The 25,136-nt window shown below is 41.9% G+C and overlaps 1 pseudogene; it reads right to left on the bottom strand.

Annotated features, from left to right (window-relative positions):
• Positions 1-898: 898 nt before the first annotated feature.
• Positions 899-24,082, bottom strand: LOC120023042 (annotated as a pseudogene).
• Positions 24,083-25,136: the final 1,054 nt, after the last annotated feature.

Raw genomic sequence — 25,136 nt, 5'->3', positions numbered from 1 at the left:
AACCAATTATGTACGCTTAGAGCTGCAAGTGGAAACATGAGAGTGACGAGCAATGAGCTGCCATTTTTTTTTTACATGTGTCCTTTGAAATCACAAGACAAATCAAAGTCATTATGATAAGACTGGGACTACTTTTTAGTTACCAAGCGCACCCAAGTTCATTGCTCCAATTAACATGTTAATTAACTGTTGGCTTCAGTCAGGGTTTCATCCCGTTCTCAGGGCTTTTAAGTAATGATCTACAGAAAAACAGCAAAAAAAAAACAGTGTGTTAACAAAACAGGGCAGGGAACGACACATTTACTAATCAACCTAATCAAAGTCTAAGTGAAATGAGGGGCCACTTGAAATGGCTGAAATACTGTCTGCACTCAAACTCAAGGGACCCCTCCCTGTTCAGTTCACACTTTCTAAGTGTTTAAATAGGACTTTTGAGGTAAACTGTTAGTAGGACATCACGGCTTAATTGCATCAACTGTTACAATTGTGTTGTGATCACATTATTGGACAAATAATATAAAAATGCTACTACATAACTTTATATAAGAACTCCCCCTAAATATAATCAAAGGGAGGAAAGGCTTTCACTGAATCACTTTTACATATGATGCGAGTACAATTCTGAATTGCAGAGGGTACTAACCTGATGTTAAATCCTGATGACAAGCCCTACTTCACTCCACTTGGGGGATGATCTTGAAGAGATATTCTAACTGAAATACAAAACACATAAATAATATATCGGATCGGAGGTGAAACCTCATAAAGAATTTACATTTTTCTTAGTTTCATTTTTGGAGATAAGTTGTCATCCGGCAGCAACGATATGGGGTCTAGCAAGCCATGCTATGAGCATCACTTAGATTTGTAGGATTATTGGTAACTTCGGACATGTTTTCTATGAGGATTTGTTCAGCTTCATTTGGATGTCCTCTGGCTCAACACTCTCCACCAAGGACGCCCCAACTACATAGGTAGACAAGAACTGCACACAGATGGGGGACCTTTTAGGCCGGCAGTCTTATCCAAGTGTCTATATCAACTTTGAGAGGCTTTGAAGCCACCGGTCAGCCATATTGGCACTCCCCAGTAGGAGCAGTCCACCATAGGAATGAATGGAATCCTACAGTATTTCAATTAAATGTTTCAAGGACCAAATTACATGGTTTTACGTATTTTTGTTGTTGTGGGGACAGTAACATTAGCATCTCAAAAAATGATACATTAAAGCAAATGTTTTATATATTTATTTCACATTATACAATTTAAAAGTATGCATTAAGTAGTCTTTAATATAATAAATGTGGCAAAAACATAAATGCATTTCTATAGCTTGCAAAATATAATATAACGGTGGGGGAGTGCCAAGATGGCAGCCGGGTGGCTTCAACACAATCTGTCATCTAGTCTATATATAAATGATTGGTCTTACCCCGTTGTAGCTAACTGTTATTATCATCATCCTTACCTAGGTGTATTAAACAGCCACACAGCCTATTTCTCCTGGTTTTGAAAAGCGCACAGCAAAGCTAACATTAGCTCGCCGGCAATGAATAAAAGAAGATTTCTCTGTTTAGCTCGGAGGCGTACAGTTCATAATTATTTAGATGATATGTACCTGTATATCAACATCTAAAATAAGAACCTCTGCAATACATTGAGGCATAGGAGTCAAGGTGCTATTAATAATCTTCTCCTGCGCTCAGATGTTGTCTGGGCGTCTCTCACGTTATTTAGCAACAAGGGGTATCGTTTCATCACGTTTTTGTGCAGGTGCAAACTTGTTGAAAAAAATATGCTAGAGGTAATTTCAAAATAGGCCTCCTCTTCATTGTAAACATTCGTAAAATAAAAATGAAATAATAATTTTGGTATTTAGTCACTAGGCAATGATTCTTTTCACAGTGCATAGAGAACAAAAAGTTAATAGAAAAGGTCATTCTCAGATTGAAACGGTTGATTTCCCATTATTTGTTGGAAAATACAAGGCATTTCCCAATTTTTAAAGCTAGCAAGGCTTGCACACACACATGTGGCAAACGTACAGTATAGTTGTTAATCGAATATCTGTGCAATCAAATGAGCTATTCCCTTTAAAAAACATTTGTAAATAAAAGCCAGCCTTTTCTCATTTGACACACAATCACATTTAAGGGCCCACAGAGGCATAATGGTTTCAATAAATTAATTCATGACCAAGACATTTTCACCGCAAACAAACACAGACAAATGATGATTTTGCCTCCACAGCAAAGTTGTCGAACTGTGTCAGTTCAAATGAGTGTGTTCCTATGGCAGCCCAGCCATTCCTTGGTCCCAATACCACAGTATTCTTCCATAGCTGATATCCATTCAGCAACCCTGTGGCACATTCCTCCTGAAAATAGACAGGTTTCTATTAGTTAATGTGTCCATATAACACAGATAAATATACTGTATACGGCTATTTGTGTAAAGGAAAAGGCAGGGAGAGGAAACTAACCACCAAATACTTCAATTTGTTAAGTTGTCTGGTAGAGACAAACACGATTTTCCTCTACTAAGATCTTGAAGTCATTTATATGAAAAGAAGAGCTGACAGAGATGCATTTTGATGATAATTATCAAGTTTTCTTGGAACTAGTTTTCCTACTGTTTCAGAGATTGAAGTTGTGAACATACCTCGACTGTGAGGGATAGCGTGTGCCAGCCGTACGCGCTCGTTCCAGAATGACCCTCCGCAAGCACAGTCTCTCCAACTGTGAAACAAAAAAGACTTGGTAAACAATAGGCATTAATATATCAATGGCTTGTGCACTACACAACAATACATTAACTGATAAGCAGGAATTTGTTAAACGCAGGTGTCACTTCAAACAATTAAAGGGGCAATCTGCAGTTCAAACACTAAAAAAGTTAAGGAATGGGGATGGAGAAATGTAACCACTCAGATTCATAGACAGAGCTATGGATTCAAGGGCTGACCATCCACGATATCAAAATTATAAATTTAACCGTGTTTTGAGGCTATACAGTTTTTGTTTATGATTACATTGTTCACAAACATTGGCGTCCCGGCAAAATAAATTGTGGGGGTACGCCGTACTGGTAAAACATGATCCTACCACAATAATGAAAACAAAATGTCAAAACTGTAGGCTATTACATCATTATTTATCATTATCCCACGTCTGAGGGATGAAACATGAGAGAATCAACTTGAAAGCGGGTGGTATAGCCTATGTTCCAGAATGCCACGTGGTTCGAGGAAAACACTGACATTTTGCCAATGCAGAGATGAGTGGTCGAAAACCGAGACTCGCATGGACAGCAGTGGAGCCATTAATTCTGTCACTAAATAGCATGACACTGTGGTGTTTAGTGGAGCCATTAATTCTGTCACTAAATAGCATGACACCGCGGTGTTTAGTGGAGCCATTAATTCTGTCACTAAATAGCATGACACTGTGGTGTTTAGTGGAGACATTAATTCTGTCACTAAATAGCATGACACTGTGGTGTTTAGTGGAGACATTAATTCTGTCACTAAATAGCATGACACTGTGGTGTTTAGTGGAGCCATTAATTCTGTCACTAAATAGCATGACACTGCGGTGTTTAGTGGAGCCATTAATTCTGTCACTAAATAGCATGACACTGTGGTGTTTAGTGGAGCCATTAATTCTGTCACTAAATAGCATGACACTGCGGTGTTTAGTGGAGCCATTAATTCTGTCACTAAATAGCATGACACTGTGGTGTTTAGTGGAGCCATTAATTCTGTCACTAAATAGCATGACACTGGTGTTTAGTGCAACAGAAGTAGTCTCTTTCCATTCACCACTGTTGCCAGAGATATGTTGCCAGTTGGTAAATGTGCGCAGGAAGCCTAGTAAAGGAGCCCTTTGAAGTGATTGTTGTGTTCATGCCACAATAAAAGGCCATACATAGGCCCACAGATGCTATTGAATTAATAGGGATTCTAAACATAAATCTATGATCAGCAGTTTGACCAAGACGCACCTCCAACAACACATAACACCTCACATTATTCTGCCCCAGAACAATGATAACTTCACTCACTCAGTGGCATGAGGGCTACTTAAGTGAGCGCTGATGCTGCCTCATGATAAGCTATGCCCACTTTGCCAAAAATATTTATCTTATCCATGTCCAGCGCGCCTCTGCAGGGTGCTGTTGGAGAGATGCAGCACTGCAGGGCTCCATCAAATCAATTTAACATAAATTAGGCCTGTGTAGCCTACAGTAGAAAGAGTAGCCTGTTGAGTAGCCTTTTCTGTAGCTCCAGACTGGAGACCAAATGTATTACAATGTCATGAAACAGACACTTTTTAAAATCCTTAACTTATTAATGAGGAGAGAGTGAGTGCAGGAGAGAAAAAAAAACTGCAAGCGGGCAGACATCAGCTGTAGAGTGGCACAGTCAAACAGACAGACAGTAAATGGTGCTGAAAGTAATTCATTTCAACAATTGTCTTCATTTTAATTTGACTTCATTTCAATACCTCCGTGTCGGGGAACGGCTTGGTGTGTTTCGGTAAAACCAGGGCTCAAATTAATTGAGGGTATGCCATACTGTTTGTTTAAGTAAAATGCAAAAAGGACACCCATTGTTAGCTTTATATTTTGAACTAAATAAAAAGCATCCAGATAATACAACGTGTTCTATAACAATGCTTAACTCTGTGGTGCCTTACGCTACAAACAAGCTTTAAAATGCCCACAAAAGACGTGACTGATGCATATAGGATGAATCGATTAGTCTCTATAACATTCTGAAGCTGAGCTGCAGAATGTATAGCAACATGTACTTTGCTATTCTGTCCCAGGCAGCATTTAGGGAAACACTTCTGTTGTTGGGCTAAGCGACGGACAAGTAGCAAGCAGTTGGAGTTCCATTTGTGTGTGTTGGTTGAGCCGCCTGTGTGGTTGGACAGGTAACTTTTTAAAGTGCCTGGTTAGATTCATACTCATGTCTAATATTAAATTATTTGCAAACAGAAACCGTTTCTTTGTTTCTACAAGACACTCTGGTTTGACATTGGACAAATATGGTAAGAATGCATATTTCTCTATCCATTCTTCCCTGAAACGTCTATTTTCATGATCCACCTTTCTTTTGAGACTTTCAGAGCTACATTTTCTGTTGAATGCAAGCTGTTTTTCCCCAATCAACACACAAAGAAACATTAAAAAACTAATTTAAGAGAGATCTTGGTGATTTTATCACAGTAATCAGATTGAAAATATTAGGATATATTATTGACATTGAACTGATTTATATATCCTACTAATCAGATATGTTAAATTGGGTTTAATTTGTAGCATAGGTCTAAGAATTGGGCTGCCGTTATGTTCTGTTCTGCCGACTATTAGCTGAGAAAAAGAAATGGTCCCAAGTCCAAACCTATTGCCAACCCCTCCTGAATTCATTCTAGTTTAGAGAGGATAGGATGGGGGTGGTAATGTTTTGTCTAGCCTAGGGCGGCAGAACGTACAGGGTGGCAGAATGTAAAGGGCCATTCTGCCACTCATAAATGTTTTGGGTGCACGAGCGTGCACACACAGGAGGTCCCGTACCAGGAAGAAATTAAATCTACTTTCAGCCCTGTATAAGAGTGTCTGCTAAATGACTAAAATGTAAAATCTCTTTCAATGGATAATTGGCATTGAGATGCCTTTTTAGTCCTAAACTAGGCTTAACCTGAGTCTGGAAAAATGTCCGTCCATTTACATTTATTTTGAGTAAAATACTGACCAAGGTCATTGGTGACTTTGTAGGAGCCATCTGCGAACACCCAGAAGAAGACTCCCTTGGCGCTGCGGACCGACCCGCCACCTTTGTCCACTCTGGCTGCGATGAACACTCCTCCAGTATTCACCGTCTCCATGAAGACATCACAGCTCACTGTCAGGTTCTGCCTGGAAAACATACAGTGTACACCATTACAATTCTACACCGTAAAATGCACTCTTTCTTGACCCATTTTCCTTTCCAGTAATTACACGCACCAGTTTCATAAGACATTTGTAGCACATCAAGGCAGATAAAAGTATTAAAAGCCCTTTCTAATTAATGTTATTATCATGACTTGAGCAGGAGTCTAAGAAGTTTCCCCTTGGTACAGATCTAGGATCAGCTTCCCTTGCCCCAATCATAAACTTAACCATTAGTGGGGGAAATGCAAAACTAGCCCTAGATCAACAACTAGGGGCAACTTCACCCTATACCTCGCCCCCACTCCCCCTGCCCTGATTCCTCACCATTTATAGTCTCCGATGACGCTAATGGTCTGTTTGGCATCTGCTGCCCAGGTAACAGGCATCTGTGTGACCACCTGGCGCAGGGTGAAGACCAGGGTCCGTCAGGTTTATGCAATACTCAAACACCCCCGTCTGGTCAGCAAAGTCTGGGGCCTCAGAGAAGGGAGAGAGAAGAGAGAAGAGAGAAGAGAGAAGAGAGAAGAGAGAAAGAGAGAAAGAGAGAAAGAGAGAGAGAGAGAGAGAGAGAGAGAGAGAGAGAGAGAGAGAGAGAGAGAGAGAGAGAGAGAGCGAGAGAGAGAGAGAGATTAATTTACATGTGTTTTTTTGATCATTTGCGGGTTGTTTTTGGTAGACAGTGACATTTCTCCCTTTAAAATGTACTTACCAACCTTAAAGTCATCCTTGTATACTTTGGGGGGTGGATCAGGGTAAGTCCCTTTCTGCCCAGTGGTTATGGTAGTTCAAGTGTAAACCTCATCTACATCCAGGCTCAAGGTGAACAAACCATCAGAAATCTAGCAAGGAAAGTGTAAGGGAACCAGCATGAAACTCATGGCAATGTGGCAAAACTGCCCACACCAAAACAACATATCCAACGTAAGCACTCATAAAAGTTAGTTTGGAGATGTGAAATTTCACAGGAGGAGAAATATCATACTGTGCAAGACTCAAAACAAGATCCAAAGACAAGATGACACTCTGTCTAACACTTTCAGAAGCTTGGGCACACACCTCTTGTATAAAAAAATATATATACAGTTGAAGTCGGAAGTTTACATACACCTTAGCTAAATACATTTCAAATCAGTTTTTCACAATTCCTGACATTTAATCCGAGTACAAATTCCCTGTCTTAGGTCAGTTAGGATCACCACTTTATTTTAAGAATGTGAAATGTCCGAATACTAGTAGAGAGAATGATTTATTTCAGCTTTTATTTCTTTCATCACATTCCCAGTGGGTCAGAAGTTTACATACACTCAATTCATATTTGGTAGCATTGCCTTTAAATTGAATAACTTGGGTCAAATGTTTTGGGGTAGCCTTCCACAAGCTTCCCACAATACGTTGGGTGAATTCTGTCCCATTCAGAGCTGGTGTAACTGAGTCAGGTTTGTAGGTCTCCTTACTCGCACACACTTTTTCAGTTCTGCCCACACATTTTCTATAGAATTGAGGTTAGGGCTTTGTGATGTCCATTCTAATACCTTGACTTTGTTGTCCTTAAGCCATTTTGCCACAACTTTGGAAGAATGCCTTGGGTCATTGTCCATTTGGAAGACCCATTTGCGACCAAGCTTCAACTTCCTGACTGATGTTTTGAGATGTTGCTTCAATATATCCACATAACTTTCCTCCCTAATGAGCTATCTATTTTGTGAAGTGCACCAGTCCCTCCTGCTGCAAAGCACCCCCACAACATGATGCTGCCACCCCCATGCTTCACAGTTGGGATGGTGTTCTTCGGCTTGCAAGCCTCCCCCTTTTTCCTCCAAACATAACGATGGTCTTTATGGCCAAACAGTTATATTTTTGTTTCATCAGACCAGAGGACATTTCTCCAAAAAGTAAGCTCTTTGTCCCCATGTGCAGTTGCAAACCGTAGTCTGGCTTTTTAATGGCAGTTTTGAAGCAGGGGCTTCTTCCTTGCTGACCGGCCTTTCAGGTTATGTCGATATAGGACTCGTTTTACTGTGGATATAGATACTTTTGTACCTGTTTCCTCCAGCATCTTCACAAGGTCCTTTGCTGTTGTACTGGGATTGATTTGCACTTTTAGCACCAATCTATGTTCATCTCTAGGAGACAGAACACGTCTCCTTCCTGAGCGGTATGACGGCTGTGTGGTCCCATGGTGTTTATACTTGCGTACTATTGTTTGTACAGATGAACGTGGTACCTTCAGGTGTTTGGAAATTGCTCCCAAGGATGAACCAGACTTGTGGAGGTCTACAATACTTTTTCTGAGGTTTTGGCTGATTTCTTTTGATTTTCCCATGATGTCAAGCAAAGAGGCACTGAGTTTGAAGGTAGGCCTTGAAATACATCAACAGGTACACCTCCAATTGACGTCAATTAGCCTATCAGAATCTTCTAAAGCCATGACATCATTTTCTGGAATTTTTCAATGTACGTAAACTTCTGACCCACTGGAATTGTGATACAGTGAGTTATAAGTTAAATAAACTGTCTGTAAACAATTGTTGGAAAAATGTATTGTCATGAACAAAGTAGATGTCCTAACTGACTTGCCAAAACTATAGTTTTTTAACAAGAAATTTGTGGAGTGGTTGAAAAACAAGTTTTAATGACACCAACCAAAGTTTATGTAACCTTCTGACTTCAACTGTATATATGTACATTAAAAGATTGTCAGAGGAGTAAGTTTACCTTTAAGGGGCTCAGTTTCTTGAAGAAGAATGGCTTTTTAGTCTTGAAGTCAAACCTCGACTGCCACACCTGTAGTTCCCTGATCGAGCCCTAGGAAAGAGACACGTTTACTAAGACAAAGTAACCTTTTAATCATTAACAGGCATGCGATAACTGTAACAATACTCACAAAAGATCCATTGAGTTGGGATGTTACATTCTGGGGTGTGACATTGAAGGGCAGGAGTGGAGGCCTTACGCACACAGAATGATCATGAGTCTGAAAGATAGAAAAATAAAAACATTTATCACATTTCACAGTCATGTTGTGTCACAGACAATTTAATCCACAAACAAACTATGGTCACAACACGGTCCTTGCATCAACAGACAGCGGAAGTGAGCTGATAACTCACCGGACTTCCTTTTACTAGCTAAAGCTTAGATCAGAGGCTCCTGGGAAAGCACAGCTTAGTATGAAAAAGAGAGCCTGAGGAAATTGTTGACTTTCTCCAAAACCAGCCTTAAAAGTTAAGCTTCAGAGATCTAAAAAGAGCTTTACTAGAATGGACTATTCAAATTAGGAAATTGTTCAAAGCACAGTGTACAATCAACAAAATAATGAAGACTTCTACTAACATTAGATAGCATTACTCAGAATAAATATTCAGTTTAACACATGTAATATACAGGAAGATAAATACTGACCATGGTTTCTATGACGATGGTGAGGTTTCCCTTGCTGTCAGTCAGTGCGACATAACTTTCCCCGTTTGCCAGATGCCCAACGGTCTGCAGGTAGGTCCATCCAGGCTGGCTAAACTGGGTGGTGTGTGCTAGGAGACAATATTGTCAAATGTAAATCAAATAATCCAATGATTTTATGAAGTCTTTCTACATTAGCAGTTGTCACTTGCTTCAAGACAAAATGTGAAATGCTGATAGCTACTTTTGGGGAAGCTTCACATAATAGCAAAACTGTAAGAAGGTCATCAAACATCATTGTGCTAATCTGTACCTACTTTTCAAGTGTTAACAAGTGTAACTCATATAGTTACAAGTGTAACTCAAAATATATGAAAAACAACAATTTGAGGGTGAACCATCCATTTCTTTAAGTGTAGAGGGTTACCAGTTGTCCAGATGGGTGATTCCACCACATAGTTCCCAGTCCAGGGCTCCTCTGCTGTCATCAAGCCATCTCGCCCAAAGGGAAGATCCTCATAGTAACTGGCTAACAGGTTCCAGGATATGGTGCTGAACAAACATATATTTCATTTTGAGAATGTTTGTTCAAATCGCCACAGGTTTTTATTTTTTATTTTAGCTGTTCAGAAATATGAGGCACACAAACACTGAGTGTACAAAACATTAGGAACACTGTCCTAATATTGAGTTGCTCCACCTTTTGCTCTCAGAATAGCCTCAATTAGTCGGGGCATGGACTCTACAAGGTGTCGGACATTTTCCACAGGGATTCTGGCCCATGTTGACTACCGGTAATGCTTTCCACACTTGTATCAAGTTGGCTAGATAGCGTTTGGGTAGTGGACCATTCTTGATACGCACAGGCAACTGTTAAGTGTGAAAAACCCGACAATGTAGCTGTGCTTGACACACTCAAACCTGTGCGCCTGGCACCTACTGCCACAGGCACTTAAATATTTTGTCACCCTCTGAATAGCACACATACACAATCCATGCCTCAATTGTCTCAAGACTTAAAAATATTTCTTTAACCATCTCCTCTCCTTCATCTACACTGATTGAAGTGGATTTAACAGGTGACATCAACTAGGGATCATAGCCTTCACCTGGATTTACCTGGTCAGTCTATGTCATGTCCCTAATGTACACTCAGTGTAGGCTTCTTCATCAAGGGTGAGTAAAGAGAGCAACATAAAGGGGAGTGTGAGCAGTAGCTACGTACTGTGAGTAAAATAACATGCTCAGAGCGTGATCCGGATCCTTAGCTTCGATAAAGAGATTGAGAAAGATTTCTTTAAGACCGGGGGCGAAAACTCCGTATTCTCAGCCAGGGCCTTAATTGACAACTAACTCTATTTAGTCTAACAACAAAAGTCAACTATTTCAATCGCAGACGGAGTACCAAAAGAAAAAATTACAAATTTCAGCATCTCTGTGACAATTGACAATAAATGATCTAAGCAGGCTCAACTTGTCTAACTGCTAAGTTCACTTGCCCATGGTCAATAGGGCAACCCTTAATGTCAATCCTTGGGTAAGTCATAGAACGACCTTCTCACTGTTTCCGTACTTAGGCTGATTTTGTGTAGAAATAAATAAAACGTACGCAGTCATGAGTGCGTTGACATAGTTCTGGTTGAGAATGCGGGCCCAGCAGCCTCCCCCCACCTCGTCGTTGAAAGTGCTATAGTCTTCAGACGACCAAAGCTTCTTCTGCTTCTTCTGGGCCTCCATCACTGCGGTGGTGCCTGGGTAGTGGGCCCTGTCAGGCCACACACATGGAATGGTATGAAGGTGATGAACACACACCCGCGCGTGCATACACACACACATGTTCACACCCATACTGTACGTATACAGACATACAGTACCAGTTAAAGGTTTGGACACACCTACTCATTCAAAGGTTTTTCTTTATTTTTACTACTTTCTACATTGTAGAATAATAATGAAGACATCAAAACTATGAAATAACACATACAGAATCATGATTAAAAAAATAAGCACTGTGAATGCAGAATGTATGTAACGTCCTGACCAGAGTTCTTATGTGTTTTGCTTGTTTAGTGTTGGTCAGGACGTGAGCTGGGTGGGAATTCTATGTTGTGTGTCTAGTTTGTCTGTTTCTGTGTCCAGCCTAATATGGTTCTCAATCAGAGGCAGTTGTCAATCGTTGTCCCTGATTGAGAATCATATATAGGAGGCTTGTTTTGTGTTGGGATTTTGTGGGTGATTGTTTCCTGTCTTCTGTCTTTGTGTTCTGCACCAGATAGGACTGTCTCGGTTTTCACATTTGTTATTTTGTATTTTGTATAGTGTTCACGTTATTGTCTCTTCTTTATTAAATCATGTCGAACACTAGCCGCGCTGCATTTTGGTCCTCTCCTTCATCCCAGGAAGAAAGCCGTGACAATGTAGGCCGGAGGAATACTTTCTGAAAGGATGAAATGCTTCATGCAGTAAAATCTCTCTTCAAGAGATGACGCAGCAGAATTCAGCAGAAACACTCTCCTACCCTATCACATCAACTGCTTCGGCCAGCTCTCGATCGACAAGCACTGAGTAGGTTATGGGCTGCCATAGGTTATCACTGGCTATGATTCTGACCTTCTCCAAACCCCCCTTATCCAGAGTGTGCCGCAGCAGCTACCCAGTGACAGAGAGAGAGAGGTGAGTGAGAAGGTGATGAAGTATTGAAGAACCATTCAGGACCATGGACTACATTATTGTATTCACCTTTTACTTTAACATATGCCAGCGCCATGCAATAGAAGCATCTTAGATACTAGAGCGGACACATTCTCTATTAATAGATAATCAACTCCTGGTAAATGCAATGTCTCGGGACTGCCATGACTATATGCACTAAATAAGATTATCCAGATATGCAGATGAATTATGAAGAACGTATTTGCATTTGTACTGGTGCACTGAAATGCACTTAAAACAAAGTTTGGATTTACCAGGAGTTGACTGTAATTGTGTTAGGCATCTACATCTCCTGACTGCTCAGGCATCTGAAGTAAAAACAGCCACCAACATTCAGCTTATTGGCTAGTCTGAACACAACAGAGCAATCCCAGTTATGAAACGGGATGGCATCACGCAGACTTCCTTATCGCTTGCCTGCCAAGTGTTCTAGAAGGGTGGAGTGGAATAACTAACTGGTGATTAAAGCGAACTGAAAGACTGTTCAGTTCCTCAATCACCTTAACTGGCATCTGGGTTTAATGATGCAATGTTATTTAACACTTTACTTTGGTGAAAATGCATCTGAGAGTATGTTTGTTTGGTATGGAGCAGTGCATTTATAGACCTATAGAACACTATTGCCTACACCACATCAACAGAGAAAAATACCTGTGAAATGACTTAGCTTCACGTGAGAAATACCATGCCATGGAGGAAACAGTGATTTGGAGTGAGACGGAATAGCAGGGGCTGTTCTGTGTCACTTCAGAGCAAGTTGTGGTCCACGTTGTCCCCTACTTACCCTACCACCTCGACAGTGTTGTTGAGGTACGGGTCTACAACCATGGCATTTGAAATGTCACCGTCAGCTGTGATGATACCCAAACCGGTTAAGCCAACTTTATCCAATGTGTCTCAGAGCACCTTGGTCACAAATTAAATGCTCTCAGACGCAAACAGCTGATCTATCTTGATAGGATTTTGATGAATTTATGAACCTATGTATACCTCTACATCTCTCTCTGCCAATTGCATATAGACCTAAATTGTTAGGTGGCTGTTTTTTTCTTCTAAAACAGTTCACATTGTGTAAAATGGTAATGGCTGCTAAAATAGGGACAGAAAATCTTACAAATACAAACCTTGATGTACTTGCTGTCAAAGTTCTTTTCATTCCAGATCTATATAGTTAGAAAACATCAACAGCATATATTTAAACAGGTGGGTAGATTGAAGGAACACATATGTAGATCGTGTTTGTATCCAATTAGCTGAAGTTGGGATTAGGCCTGCTTTTTTTTACCCTTATTTTACCATGGTACGGTCTACTTTTCTTTTGAAGCCAGAAAGAGTCTATCAGCTACATTTATGCCTAGACTATGGTGATATTTTATATATGAATGATTCCACTCAGCGTTTGAGATCAATTGACACCCTTTACCATGGAGCATTGAGATTTATTTTAAACTGAAAAACTCTTATGCAACACTGCACTTTGTAAACCAGGGTTGGCTGCATTGGTGTAAAGTACTTAAGTAAAAATACTTTAAAGTACTACTTAAGTAGATTTTTGGGGTATCTGTACTTTACTATTTATATTTTTCGCAACTTTTACTTCACTATGTTCCTAAAGAAAAGTATGTACTTTTTACATTTTCCCTGACACCCAAAAGTTCTCATTACAGTTTGACAGGAAAATGGTCCAATTCACACACTTATCAAGAGAACATCCCTGGTAATCTCTACTGCCTCTGATCTGGCAGACTCACTAAACACAAATGCTTAGTTTGTAAATGATGTCTGAGTGTTGGAGTGTGCGCCTGGCTATCCGTCAACAAAAAAACAAGAAGATTGCGCCGTCTTGTTTGCTTAATATAAGTGTAACGGATGTGAAATGGCTAGCTAGTTAGCGGGTACGCGCTAGTAGCGTTTCAATCAGTTACGTCACTTGCTCTGAAACCTATTAGTAGTGTTGCCCCTTGCTCTGCAAGGGCCGCGGCTTTTGTGGAGCGATGGGTAACGCTGCTTCGTGGGTGTCAGTTGTTGATGTGTGCAGAGGGTCCCTGGTTCGCGCCCGTGTCGGGGCGAGGGGACGACGTAAAGTTATACTGTTACATTGATGCTGTTGACCCGGATCACTGGTTGCTGCGGAAAAGGAGGAGGTTGAAAGGGGGGTGAGTGTAACGGATGTGAAATGGCTAGCTAGTTAGCGGGTACGCGCTAGTAGCGTTTCAATCAGTTACGTCACTTGCTCTGAAACCTATTAGTAGTGTTGCCCCTTGCTCTGCAAGGGCCGCGGCTTTTGTGGAGCGATGGGTAACGACGCTTCGTGGGTGTCAGTTGTTGATGTGTGCAGAGGGTCCCTGGTTCGCGCCCGTGTCGGGGCGAGGGGACGGTTTAAAGTTATACTGTTACATAAGGAACTTGAAATTATTTATACTTTTACTTAAGTACATTTTAGCAATTCCATTTACTTTTGATAATTAAGAATATTTAAAAACAAACACTTTTTGACTTTTACTCAAGTAGTATTTTACTGGGTGACTTTCACTTGAGTAATTTTATATCAAGGTATCTTTACTTTTACTCAAGTATGACAATTTAGTACTTTTTCCACAACTGGTTGGCTGGCCTTCTCTAGTCACTCGTATGCTCAGTCACTGGTATACTTTTATTTACAAAGCCATTTTGGGTTTACTTCCATTTTATTTGGGAATTTTTATTGTTCAGAAATGTGGTGGGTACTCTCTTCATTCGCAGGACTTTATCCTGCTAACTGTTACAAATGTCCGAACTGAATTTGGTAAAAGGGCTTTAATGAAAATACTTACAAAATAGTTTTAAACTGGAAGAACTTGTCCCGATTGGTGTTTTTAAATAATTGATGAAAGATTTTGAGGCTGATTCCTTGACCTGTCAATGTTTTTAAATTTGCTGTTTATGATTTCGTTATACTTCAGTGATTTTTACTAGATTACTTGTAGTTTTTCATGTTGTCTGTCTGTAATTGTGTAATGACCCTTGAGAAAGAGATTTAAAATCTCAATGAGCCCTTCCTGGTTAAATAAATTACAATATTCTCAATATACAACCCACAAAAACAAATAGAATACACACCCCAACATAATCAATATCCAGGTCATGGTACTGCTTGGCTACTCCTAAGATCCAGGACACCACATAGGATGCAGTTGTATCAGGAAAGTCGTATGGCCAGTTCTTCCCTTGCCCAACCCAACCTGGGAAGGCCCACGGCAAGCCTACAGGTACAAGAGGTAACATTAACAGAGACCATTGTTAGAGAAAGACCACAGCTGACGCTTGTCTAATGGCCTATGCAAAATCTGACACACTAGCTACAGGTCTTACCTGTGAAATCATACCAGATATGTCCAGCGCTTGGCTTGGGCAGGAGCACACCAGAACAGAGTGAGTTAATCCACCTCCCCTAGCTCAAAAGTATTGCAGAGTTCCCGCACATAAATATAAACAGTACCGGCACCTATTTCAGTCCAAGTTAACCTTTCACGAACCTCAACCCCGTATCCGGGATCACCCCCCACCCCCCCCACACTGATTAGCATCGCTAGCATAGCGTCACAATTAAATAGTAGCATCTAAATATCATTAAATCACAAGTCCAAGACACCAAATGAAAGATACAGATCTTGTGAATAAAGCCACCATTTCAGATTTTTAAAATGTTTTACAGGGAAGACAAAATATGTAAATCTATTAGCTAACCACGTTAGCAAAAGACACCACTTTTCTAACTCCATCAGTTTCTTACTCCATCAGGTGCTATCACCAATTCGGCCAAATAAAGATATTGATAGCCACTAACCAAGAAAAAACCTCATCAGATGACAGTCTGATAACATATTTATTGTATAGGATAGGTTTTGTTAGAAAAATGTGCATATTTCAGGTAGAAATCATAGTTTACAATTGCACCCACCATCACAACTCGACTAGAATAAATACAGAGAGCAACGTGTATTACCTAATTACTAATCATAAAACATTTCTTAAAAATACACAGCTCACAGCAATGGAAAGACACAGATCTTGTGAATTCAGACAATATTTCAGATGTTCTAAGTGTTTTACAGCGAAAACACAATAAATCGTTATATTAGCATACCACATGTGCAAACGTTACCCGAGCATTGATTCAAGCCAAAGAGGGCGATAACGTAATCATCGCCAAAATATATAAATTTTTTCACTAACCTTCTCAGAATTCTTCCGATGACACTCCTGTAACATCATATTACAACATACATATAGAGTTTGTTCGAAAATGTGCATATTTAGCCACAAAAAACCGTGGTTATACAATGACAATACTAGCAAAACTAGCCTGAAAATGTCGGGCGCCATTTTGGACAGTGATCTGGCGTAATGAATAACTAATCGTAAACTTTACTAAAAAATATAGGGTGGACAGCAATCGAAAGACAAATTAGTTCTTAATGCAATCGCTGAATTACATTTCTAAAATTATCCTTACTGTGCAATACAGGGTTCGCCAAGCGAAGCTATACCAAAAAAAATGGCGGAATATGCGTTTAAAATTTTTCGACAGAACAACGATTTATCATCTTAAATATTTCTTACTATGAGGTGATCTTCCATCAGAATCTTGGGCAATGTATCCTTTCTTGGGTCTAATCTTCTTTTGGTCGAAAGATGTCCTCTTGTCCGTCGAAATGCCCACTAACGTTCGACCGGTACTGGAAACGTGCCCGGCGCTTCAAAGTGCATCACAAAGAAATGCCTCAAAATCGCACTAAACGGATATAAATTGCTATAAAACGGTTTAAATTAACTACCTTATGATGTTTTTAACACCTATAACGAGTAAAAACATGACCGGCGATATATAAGTGGCTAAACCAAAGCTTGGAAAGAGAGCCAGTCCTTCGTGCGTCAGATATATCCAACTGCTTGTCTTCTAATTTGAAAGGCAAACATATCTATAATGAGCCAAAAAATAAACACCACAAACCCCAACCAGAAGTAATGGATTACAGGCAACATCCGCACTGAGCTAAAGGCTAGAGCTGCTGCTTTCAAGGAGCGGAACTCTAACCTGGAAGCTGATAAGAAATCCCGCAATGCCCTCCGACGAAACATCAAACAGGCAAAGCGTCAATATAGGACTAAAATTGAATCGTACTACACCGGCTCCGACGCTTGTCGGATGTGGCAGGGCCTGCAAACTATTACAGACTACAAAGGGAAGCACAGCCGAGAGCTGCCCAGTGACACAAGCCTACCAGATGAGCTAAATAATTTCTATGCTCGCTTCAAGGCAAGTAACACTGAAACATGAATGAGAGCATCAGCTGTTCTGGACGACTGTGTGATCACGCTCTCCGCAGGCAATGTGAGTAAGACCTTTAAACAGGTCAACATTCACTAAGCCTGACGGATTACCAGGAGGTGTACTCCGAGCATGCACTGACCAGCTGGCAAGTGTCTTCACTGACATTTTCAACCTCTCCCTGTCAGAGTCTGTAATACCAACATGTTTCAAGCTGACCACCATAGACCCGGTGCCCAAGAACACAGAGGTAACCTGACTAAATGACTACCGACCAATAGCACTCACGTCTGCAGCCATGACGTGCTTTGAAAGGCTGGTCATGGCTCACATCAACACCATTATCCCAGAAACCCTAGACCCACTCCAATTTGCATACCGCCTCAACAGATCCACAAATGAAGCAATCTCTATTGCACTCCACACTGCCCTTTCCGACCTGGACAAAAGGAACACGTATGTGAGAATGCTATTCATTGACTACAGCTTAGTGTTCAACACCACAGTTCCCTCAAAGCTCATGACTAAGCTGACCCTGGGACTAAACACCTCCCTCTGCAACTGGATCCTGGATTTCCTGACGGGCCGCCCCCCAGGTGGTAAGGGTAGGTAACAACACATCCGCCACGCTGATCCTCAACACAGGGGCCCCTCAGGGGTGCGTGCTCAGTCCCCTCCTGTACTCCCTGTTCACTCATGACTGCACGGCCAGGCACGACTCCAACACCATCATTAAGTTTGCTGATGACACAACGACGAGACAGCCTATAGGGAGGAGGTCAGAGACCTGACTGTGTCGTGCAATGACAACAACCTCTCCCTCAACGTGATCAAAATAAATAAAGGAGATGATTGTGGACTACAGGAAAAGAAGGACTGATCATGCCCCCATTTTCATTGACGCGGCTGTAGTGGAGCAGGTTGAGAGCTTCAAGTTCCTTGGCATCTACATCAACAACAAACTAACATGGTCCAAGCACACCAAGACAGTCGTGAAGAAGGCACGTCAAAACCTATTGCCCCTCAGGAGACTGAAAAGATTTGGCATGGATCCTCAGTTCCTCAAAATGTTCTACAGCTGCACCATCGAGAGCACCCTGATGGGTTGCATCACCGCCTGGTATGGCAACTGCTCGGCCTCCGACCGCAAGACACTACAGAGGGTAGTGCTTACGGCCCAGTACATCACCGGGGCCAAGCTTCCTGCACTCCAGGACCTCTATACCAGGCGGTGTCAGAGGAAGGCCCTAAAATTGTTAAAGACCCCAGCCAACCTAGTCATAGACTGTTCTCTCTGCTACCGCACGGGCAAGCGGTACCGGAGCGCCAAGTCTAGGTCCAAGAGGCTTCTAAACAGCTTCTACCCCCAAGCCATAAGAATCCTGAACATCTAATCAAATGGCTACCAAGATTACTTGCATTGCCCCCCTTCTACGCTGCTGCTACTCTGTTATTATCTATGCATAGTCACTTTAATAACTTTACCTACATGTACATATTACCTCAATTTCCTCGACACTGGTGCCCCCACATATTGACTCTGTACCGGTACCCCCTGTATATAGCCTCCCTATTGTTATATTACTGCTGTTCTTTAATTTAGGCATTTTCTTAACTGCCTTGCCGGTTAAGGGCTTGTAATTAAGCATTTCACTGCAAGGTCTACATCTGTTGTAAATTGTGCATGTGATAAGTACAATTTGATTTGGTCCCATTTTTCATGAGGTGAAATCATTTCTGGGATCTTTTTTCCATATGTACAAAACACTTATTTCTCTCAAATTTTGTGGACACATTTGTTTACATCCCTGTTAGTGAGCACTTCTCTTTTGCAAAGATAATCCATCCACCTGAAAGGTGTGGCATATCAAGAAGTTGATTAGACAGCATGATCATTACACAAAAGGCCACTAAAATGTGCAGTTGTCACACAACACAATGCCACAGATGTCTCAAGTTGAGGGAGAGTGCAATTGGCATGCTGACTGCAGGAATGTCCAACAGAGCTGTTGCCAGAGAATTGAATGTTCCTTTCTCTACCATAAGCCACCTCCAATGTCGTTTTAGAGAATTTGGCAGTACATCCAACTGGCCTCACAGCCGCAATCCACGAGTAACCACGCCAGCCCAGGACCTTCACATCCGGCTTCTTCTGCGGGATCGTCTGAGGGGTGCTGAGGAGTATTTCTGTCTGTAATAAAGTATTTTTGTGGAGAACAACAAATTCTGATTGGCTGGGCCTGGCTCCCAAGTGGGTGGGCATATGCCCTCCCAGGCCCACTCATGGCTGCGCCCCTGCCCAGTCATGTGAAATCTATAGATTAGGGCCAGATGTATTTATTTAAATTGACTGATTTCCTTCTATGAACTGTAACTCAGTAAAATCTTTGAAATTGTTGCGTTTATATTTTTGTTCAGTATAGTGTGTTATCCTAATCATAGTACGGCAGAAAGGCTCTAATGGTCGTCCAGCCTCACCTATGAGAGTGATGTTGGGATTCCTCTTCTTGGCTTCTCTCATCAGTCACCACTCATACCCTCTGAAGTAGTTCTCATCTTTCTCATAGTGCATGTGTGAGGGTTCTGTTCCATCCAGTGGGGAAAAACTGAATTGAAATGTACTCTTCAGCTATTACTAGCCTACATTGTAGAATGCAAAATCCTACATGCTAGGTAAGGTAACTCAAATAAAAGTTTTGCCTGTCATAATTGATAAACACAAAGTATACCTCCCTATGGGCCCTGGCAAAAGTAGTGCACTATAAAGGGGAATAGGGTGCTATTTATGAACCTAACATAGGAAGTGCAGGAGGCATTTTCCATGTTTACCTGTGGTCTGGGCATCACCTCCAATCTCCACTTTCAGGATGTGTAGAGAAGCCCCAAAGTTTGGCTACAGACAGCAAATAAAAGTGACATACTGTTATGGATCTCACACTAAGATACGATTAATGAATGGCTACCCATTAAATGAGATAAGAGGTATTCAGTCATGACATAAGAATGTTTACATTTGTAGCTAATTTACCTTGAAAAGGTAGTCCATTATCTGGCTGCGGTAGGGTTCAGCATAATTTACAAGCAGGCGAGATGTTGCCTAAAATGAAGAGGGAAACGTGTCAGAAAGTGATAACGATTAGATTGTAAATGTGCTCTTTTGTTTCATTGATCTTTCTCGTACAGTCGAACCAGGAAGAAGCCTAGTTTTAGCAGCTAGCATTAGCTACTTACCCCTCCAACGCTCAAACCTCCAATGCCGTCAAACTCTCTCCCTAATCCGATTTTATTATCCAAAACGTAGCTCTCAGGAGTGCAGAGATCAAAACACAAACAAACACACAAGATGATAGAAAAATATAATTTATAAATCATCCTCATCCTCAATGTTTACAAAAAGTCTGGCTGACTACTGTGAGCGACGTAAACGCACAAGTTTTCATATAACCTCGCCCCAGTGTAGATCATGTGACAACAAGGTGCATGATATCGAACTTGTTTTCTTACAATGAGACTAGGTAAAGGGAGGGCTTTATTCCAATCAAATCTAAAATCTCTGAAGTGTTTTGTCCAAATAATGGTCCAAAAATGTATGCACTTTTTTGCCTCCAGCCTCCATCAGCTGACGCCAATGACATACACTAGGTCAAAATTGAAAGGGAGATTTCATTGGTTCCGTGGTGGAAAAAGTACTAAATTGTATACTTGAGTAAAAGTAAATATACCTTAAAGGGTAGGTAACATAAACTTAACCACATGTAACATATGAATTTGCATTAGAATATGCATCAAAAGTCCCAATGCAAGTTACACCTCACCTTTCTATTTTTCGAGTTATTACAAACTCGATCAGAATTCAGAAGAATGCCAACGTCATGTTGGAAAATGTGATGTAATATGGAGGACACTGCAAGCCAGCATTTTCCCTATAACGTAAACTCCAACAGAAATAACTTGAAATGTATAACTTCAAATTGAACCAAATCATTTGCACTCATGAATGACTACACTCATCAATAAAATTTTCAGCCAACTTACAAGCAAATCATTTATGACTGTATTGTTACAAATCAACTTGCAAGGTTGCTGGCCAACTAGCCTGCTAACGTTAGCCTTACTAGTCTGCTAACGTTAGCCTTACCAGCCTGCTAACGTTATGTTAGCACAACTTGAGTAAGCCAGTTTCTATCAACACCTAGCTTACAGCTACATTAAAGAAAACTAAAGTTTTGGAAATACATAATGCCATCTAACCAGTTATCAAATAATGTTAGCCATCTGCAGTTCTTAGCCAGCAAGCTAGCCAGCGTTAGCTATTTTCCAAACTATCTATTAACCTAGGCAGCCTAGCCAACCACTACGGTTATGGTAGGCAAGTTAGAGCCCAACTACTGGGGCTCCAGATGTCCTTCAGCTAGCCGAAAAGGATGCAACTGCGGCCCGCAATTTGGGGCATTCCTGCATGTGGGTATTCATGCATCTGCAGGAACCCCTCTTTATTCTTCTATTGGTCTATTTTTAAGTTAGAAAAGGGGGGAGTCGGGGGAGCTCCTGTACAATAGGTGACGTTAATGCACAATAACATTGGATGCCAGCCGCAGATAAACCCCACAGAAGAAGGGGCAGGCCTGTCGGGCACTGTTTTCCTGCAGCTCTGTTAACAACTGCGAAGACAGGTGTTCGGCAGATGGGAGCGTTCATGCAGGACCACTGGGATGCTCGAGGGGGGGTGGGGGGAGTGTTCATGAAGGAACCAATTGGATGCTCGAGAGGGGGAGTTTCCCACATGCTAACATGTTCCCAATGGACAACTGAGCCAAGAAGTCATTGAAGAGCATGGCCGCACGTGCCCCATCTGCTTCTTGTTTATATTGCACTTCCTGTGATTGGTGGATTGTAGCTCATCACTGCCAACACTTGGTCTGAAATGTAATTACATGCTAGCATAGCTAGTGGCTAACGTTGGCCAACTTGAGTTAGCTACCGAGCTAGCATACAAACGCAGTAGCACAGAGTAGATCCTCCAACTGGCCACACACATATGTTTTTAAGTCAAACTATCACTTAAATAGCAACCAGCTGTTGTCACTGTTGACATCCTATGGCGGGTCTTGATTCATTGTTTGTTCCCTTTTCCCGTGATGGCAGCCTCCCGAAATCAATCATTCCAAAATATAGATAGAAGCCTTTCACAAATTGTCATCTACCCAACCATTATTAGGCTATTCAAAGTTTACGTGTGGTCTTTGAATAGTATTAGTTTAAGCAGCACTACACCCCAAACGTCTGCCCTCTGTTCTATTGATTTCAGCATGATATCGATGGAAGTGATTAACAAAGAAAGTGTTGCGTTACACTTACCGCGTTGGTGACCCACTTAAATCAAAATGCAACACTTCAAAATATAGCTAGCTGTCTTCTACAAGTTGTTCTCTAACCAGTGATGTACACATTATTCCCAGATTCCGTGTGGTTTTTGAGCTGTGTTAGTTCAGGACGTGTAACCTCATCCCCCACCTCTCATGTTTCTCTTTCTGTTTTGGTGAAACTCGTATCAAAATACAATATTCCAAAATGTAGCTGACTGATCTGTAGGTTTTCCTCTAACCAGTGATGTAAAAATATATCCAGTGTCCATGTGTTTTTTTAAATTATGGTAGTTTCAACAGCTCATGTTGCTTGTGTAACAGATTTATATCGTACTCTCCTTGCGCTGTGTTATGTCCAAGTAAATCACATCAGCCAGTGGTCCCAGTTGAGCATCATTTATTTCTGTTTCTGTTATTTCTGGGGTTTCTTTTTCAGAGTGCTCCGGCTGTGCTTCCCCGAAGTCTGTTCTGATACCCACACACTAGTCCTCTCACCAATGTCCATTTCTGGTATATCGTTCATGGATGAGTCCTCCATCTCCTCACTCGGATCCTCACGGTCTCCCGTATTAGGTGTCTCCAAGGCAGTGTCAGGGAGAGGCAAGAAGTTTACAGGCATTATCAGATTACTGTGGACCGTTTTCTCCTGGCCAGTCGACATGTTCTGTATCTTGAAGATGTGGATGTCACTATTCTTCTCCGTAACAATATAGAGGTTGTTCTCCCAACGATCTACCAGCTTCCTCTTTCCACTTTCACCCTTATTCGCCAGCAGCACCCAATCACCGACCTCCACTGGAGCTCCTCTGATCTTCCTGTTGTAGAGAACCGCATGCCTCTTCAGCTGTTTGGTTGCCGACACCTGTACCGTCTCCATGGCCTCCCTCAGGTCTCTCATCAGGGACTTGATGTACTCGTCATAGTCTACAACCTCTGAGTCATGCAGCACAGTACCAAACATCATGTCGACAGGCAGACGTGGGGTTTTCCCAAACATCAACTGGAAAGGGGCGTAGCCCGTGGTTTCATGGACTGTACAGTCGTAGGCAAAGGTCAACGACTTCAGCTTCTGGGGCCACCTGTGCTTTGCTCTCGTAGGTAAAGTCCTGATCATGTTTCCCAGCGTTCTATTTAACCTTTCGACTCCCCCGTTTCCCATCGGATGGTAGGGAGTTGTGTGCAACTTCTGGACTCCTGCAGCACTCAACAACTCAGCAATCAATTTACTTTCAAAGTTGGCCCCTTGGTCAGAGTGGATATGACGAGGAAAACCATACACACAGAAGATGTTGTTCCACAGCTGAAGGGCCACTGCTTTAGCTGATTGGTTCGGACACAAGGCGGCATGGGCCATCTAAGTAAAATGATCAGTGACGACCAGAACATCCAAGGACTTGTTGTTGGAGTCTTCAGCAGACCAGAAGTCCACACACACCAACTCGAGGGGCTCAGTCGTGATGATGTTCTCCAGTGGAGCTCTGGCCTCTGGCTCGGGGGCCTTACTGAACACACACCTCTTGCAGGTCTTGACATACTCTCTCACATCCGACTCCAGACCATGCCAGAAGAACCTCTGTCAAATCAAGTACAACGTCCACTGTTGCCCCTGATGACCGGCTTCATCGTGGACACCCTTCAAAACTGTCGCCCTCATTGAGGTGGGTTCTACATACTGGTACGTCTTCTTCTTTGAAAGCAAACTTTTGGTAACGCGATATAGTACACCCATTTTCAGAGTGAGCTTCTCCCAGGTCTTCAGAATCTGCAGAGCCTCGAGTGATTCATGGCCACATTCCCTCCTAGAAGGTCTACGGCCCCTGTCCACGTAGAAGACAACTCTGGCGAGTGCATCATCCTGGCGCTGCTTTGATTTCAGGTCGTCACGGGACAGCACTCTCACATCTGACAACTCAGATGGCACCAGTAACTGAGTGAGCTGAGGCAGTAGCAGCGGACAGTTCTGTAGACCAGCCTCCCCTTGCGACCTCAGGACTGCTGACACCGCTTCCTTTGACAGAGAACCAGGAGAAGGATAGGAGGTAGTTTGGCAGTCCATAATAATTTCACAGGGATCTGCCTCAATTGACGGTGAGCAGCTTTCGAGTTCGAATGGGTGGTTCGACCAGCAGAACACATCTTGCACCTTCTCAGCACGTACTCCCGCAGCTTCTTCCAGCAAGGCCTTGTATGGAACCCTTGTGATACGGTGGAGAGCGCTCGGCTGCACAAATAGCTGTCTACTGAGTGCATCAGCAATGGCATTTTTGGGACCGGGGATGTACTTGATGTCAAACTCAAATGGAGTGAGTTTAGCAACCCATCTCTGTTCACAGGTGTCCAATTTGGGCTTGGATAGGATGTACGTTAATGGGTTGTTGTCTGTCCATACAGTAAAAGGCTTGCCCCTT

This window comes from Salvelinus namaycush, chromosome 28 (assembly GCF_016432855.1).
Source record: "Salvelinus namaycush isolate Seneca chromosome 28, SaNama_1.0, whole genome shotgun sequence".
Taxonomy (NCBI): Eukaryota; Metazoa; Chordata; class Actinopteri; order Salmoniformes; family Salmonidae; genus Salvelinus; species Salvelinus namaycush.
This window is presented reverse-complemented; position numbering and strand designations above follow the sequence as displayed.